This window comes from Staurois parvus, unplaced genomic scaffold, assembly GCF_062004578.1.
Source record: "Staurois parvus isolate SC_StPar_1 unplaced genomic scaffold, SC_StPar_1.0 ptg000449l, whole genome shotgun sequence".
Lineage (NCBI taxonomy): Eukaryota > Metazoa > Chordata > Amphibia > Anura > Ranidae > Staurois > Staurois parvus.
The window spans coordinates 928,013-932,510 of NW_028318245.1; positions in this window are offsets into that span (position 1 = coordinate 928,013).

The following is a 4,498-nucleotide window of genomic DNA, read 5'->3' on the forward strand; positions in this document are numbered from 1 at the left end:
TCCCTTACATTGGGGGTCATTGGGAAGAATGTCCCTTACATTGGGGGTCAGTGGGAAGAATGTCCCTTACATTGGTGATCAGTGGGAAGAATGTCCCTTACATTGGGGGTCAGTGAGAAGAATGTCCCTTACATTGGGGGTCAGTGGGTAGAATGTCCCTTACATTGGGGGTCAGTGGGAAGAATGTCCCTTACATTGGTGATCAGTGGGAAGAATGTCCCTTACATTGGGGGTCAGTGAGAAGAATGTCCCTTACATTGGGGGTCAGTGGGAAGAATGTCCCTTACATTGGTGGTCAGTGAGAAGAATGTCCCTTACATTGGGGGTCAGTGGGAAGAATGTCCCTTACATTGGGGGTCAGTGGGAAGAATGTCCCTTACATTGGTGGTCAGTGGGAAGAATGTCCCTTACATTGGTGATCAGTGGGAAGAATGTCCCTTACATTGGTGGTCAGTGGGTAGAATGTCCCTTACATTGGTGATCAGTGGGAAGAATGTCCCTTACATTGGGGGTCAGTGGGAAGAATGTCCCTTACATTGGTGGTCAGTGGGAAGAATGTCCCTTACATTGGAGGTCAGGGGGAAGAATGTCCCTTACATTGGGGGTCAGTGGGAAGAATGTCCCTTACATTTTTGGTCAGTGGGAAGAATGTCCCTTACATTGGGGGTCAGTGGGAAGAATGTCCCTTACATTGGGGGTCATTGGGAAGAATGTCCCTTACATTGGTGGTCAGTGGGAAGAATGTCCCTTACATTGGGGGTCATTGGGAAGAATGTCCCTTACAATGGTGATCAGTGGGAAGAATGTCCCTTACATTGGGGGTCATTGGGAGAATGTCCCTTACATTGGGGGTCATTGGGAAGAATGTCCTTTACATTGGGGGTCATTGGGAAGAATGTCCCTTACATTGGGGGTCAGTGGGAAGAATGTCCCTTACATTGGTGGTCAGTGTGAAGAATGTCCATTACATTGGGGGTCAGTGGGAAGAATGTCCATTACATTGGGGGTTAGTGGGAAGAATGTCCCTTACATAGGGGGTCATTGGGAAGAATGTCCCTTACATTGGTGATCAGTGGGAAGAATGTCCCTTACATTGGGGGTCATTGGGAAGAATGTCCCTTACATTGGGGGTCATTGGGAAGAATGTCCCTTACATTGGGGATCAGTAAGAAGAATGTTCCTTACATTGGTGATCAGTGGGAAGAATGCCCCTTACATTGTTGGTCAGTGGGAAGAATGTCCCTTACATTGGGGGTCAGTGGGAAGAATGTCCCTTACATTGGTGGTCAGTGGGAAGAATGTCCCTTACATTGGTGATCAGTGGGAAGAATGTCCCTTACATTGGTGGTCAGTGGGAAGAATGTCCCTTACATTGGAGGTCAGGGGGAAGAATGTCCCTTACATTGGGGGTCAGTGGGAAGAATGTCCCTTACATTTTTGGTCAGTGGGAAGAATGTCCCTTACATTGGGGGTCAGTGGGAAGAATGTCCCTTACATTGGGGGTCATTGGGAAGAATGTCCCTTACATTGGTGGTCAGTGGGAAGAATGTCCCTTACATTGGGGGTCATTGGGAAGAATGTCCCTTACAATGGTGATCAGTGGGAAGAATGTCCCTTACATTGGGGGTCATTGGGAGAATGTCCCTTACATTGGGGGTCATTGGGAAGAATGTCCCTTACATTGGGGGTCATTGGGAAGAATGTCCCTTACATTGGGGGTCAGTGGGAAGAATGTCCCTTACATTGGTGGTCAGTGTGAAGAATGTCCATTACATTGGGGGTCAGTGGGAAGAATGTCCATTACATTGGGGGTTAGTGGGAAGAATGTCCCTTACATTGGGGGTCATTGGGAAGAATGTCCCTTACATTGGTGATCAGTGGGAAGAATGTCCCTTACATTGGGGGTCATTGGGAAGAATGTCCCTTACATTGGGGGTCATTGGGAAGAATGTCCCTTACATTGGGGATCAGTGGGAAGAATGTCCCTTACATTGGTGGTCAGTGGGAAGAATGTCCATTACATTGGGGGTCAGTGGGAAGAATGTCCATTACATTGGGGGTCAATGGGAAGAATGTCCCTTACATTGGGGGTCATTGGGAAGAATGTCCCTTACATTGGTGATCAGTGGGAAGAATGTCCCTTACATTGGGGGTCATTAGGAAGAATGTCCCTTACATTGGGGGTCATTGGGAAGGATGTCCCTTACATTGGGGGTCAGTGGGAAGAATGTCCCTTACATTGGTGGTCAGTGAGAAGAATGTCCCTTACATTGGGGGTCAGTGGGAAGAATGTCCCTTACATTGGGGGTCAGTGGGAAGAATGTCCCTTACATTGGTGGTCAGTGGGAAGAATGTCCCTTACATTGGTGATCAGTGGGAAGAATGTCCCTTACATTGGTGGTCAGTGGGTAGAATGTCCCTTACATTGGTGATCAGTGGGAAGAATGTCCCTTACATTGGGGGTCAGTGGGAAGAATGTCCCTTACATTGGTGGTCAGTGGGAAGAATGTCCCTTACATTGGAGGTCAGGGGGAAGAATGTCCCTTACATTGGGGGTCAGTGGGAAGAATGTCCCTTACATTTTTGGTCAGTGGGAAGAATGTCCCTTACATTGGGGGTCAGTGGGAAGAATGTCCCTTACATTGGGGGTCATTGGGAAGAATGTCCCTTACATTGGTGGTCAGTGGGAAGAATGTCCCTTACATTGGGGGTCATTGGGAAGAATGTCCCTTACAATGGTGATCAGTGGGAAGAATGTCCCTTACATTGGGGGTCATTGGGAGAATGTCCCTTACATTGGGGGTCATTGGGAAGAATGTCCCTTAAATTGGGGGTCAGTGGGAAGAATGTCCCTTACATTGGGGGTCATTGGGAAGAATGTCCCTTACATTGGGGGTCAGTGGGAAGAATGTCCCTTACATTGGTGGTCAGTGGGAAGAATGTCCCTTACATTGGGGATCAGTGGGAAGAATGTCCCTTACATTTGGGGTCATTGGGAAGAATGTCCCTTACATTGGGGGTCATTGGGAAGAATGTCCCTTACATTGGTGGTCAGTGGGAAGAATGCCCCTTACATTGGTGGTCAGTGGGAAGAATGTCCTTATATTGGGGGTCAGTAGGAAGAATGTCCTTACATTGGGAGTCAGTGGGAAGAATGTCCCTTACATTGGGGGTCAGTGGGAAGAATGTCCCTTACATTGGTGATCAGTGGGAAGAATGTCCCTTACATTGGAGGTCAGTGGGAAGAATGTCCCTTACATTGGAGGTCAGTGGGAAGAATGTCCCTCTCATTGGTGGTCAGTGGGAAGAATGTCCCTTACATTGGGGGTCAGTGGGAAGAATGTCCCTTACATTGGGGGTCAGTGGGAAGAATGTCCCTTACATTGGTGATCAGTGGGAAGAATGTCCCTTACATTGGTGGTCAGTGGGAAGAATGTTCCTTACATTGGAGGTCAGTGGGAAGAATGTCCCTTACATTGGGGGTCAGTGGGAAGAATGTCCCTTACATTGGGGGTCAGTGGGAAGAATGTTCCTTACATTGGGGGTCAGTGGGAAGAATGTCCCTTACATTGGGGGTCAGTGGAAAGAATGTCCCTTACATTGGTGATCAGTGGGAAGAATGTGTCCTTCATTGGTGGTCAGCTGGAAGAATGTTTCCTTCATTGGTGGTCAATGCAGAGAATGCCCCTTGCAGACACCTGACAAGTTATGTGGAGTGTGCCACAAATGTATATTCCGGGATAGTCAGGAACCCCCAGGTCCCTCCGGCATTGCTATCTTTGTTTTTTCTCCTCCAGGTCCATGGGGTCGGTCTGACACCAAGTGATGTCTCCTCCTCAGCAGGAATTGTCTCATAGGATTCAAAGTTGATATAATGGCCAGGCACCCTTATCCCACCACAGCAGTTGTTCTCGGTAGTTGTGTTTTTCGACAACCGGGGTGCTCTTGATTTACAACTTGACACATTACTGTCCCCAAACCTAAATTTGGAGCATTTATCTAAACAGTCATTTTTTGGGGAAAAATCTGGAGCAACCAGCACTGGATGTCAGCATTATGCAGCTTTCAACTTCTGAAAAGCTCCTTTTGGTGTCAGCATTCCACTGACCCATCGACCTCCTGCCCTTGTTCAAGTCGTATTTGTTACTGTATATAGCAACAACAACTTTACGCAGCGTTTTTACATACAGACAGTCCCTGCCCCAAGGAGCTTATAATCTAAGGTCCCCATTTCATATATACACGAGGACTAATTTACACTGGAGCCAAGAAACATACTATGCATGTCTATGGAGTGTGGGAAGAAAATGAAGTAACCCACGCAGGGACAGGGAGGACATGCAAACTCCGTACGGGATAAGTCCTGGTTGGGATTCAAAAAAAGGACCCCAGTGCTGGAAAATGGGATTCCAACCATGGTCAATGAAATGTGCAGACAGGAAGTGATACAAGGTTGTAGCGCGTGATATTAGGTGGAAACAGGAAGTGATGTCAGACA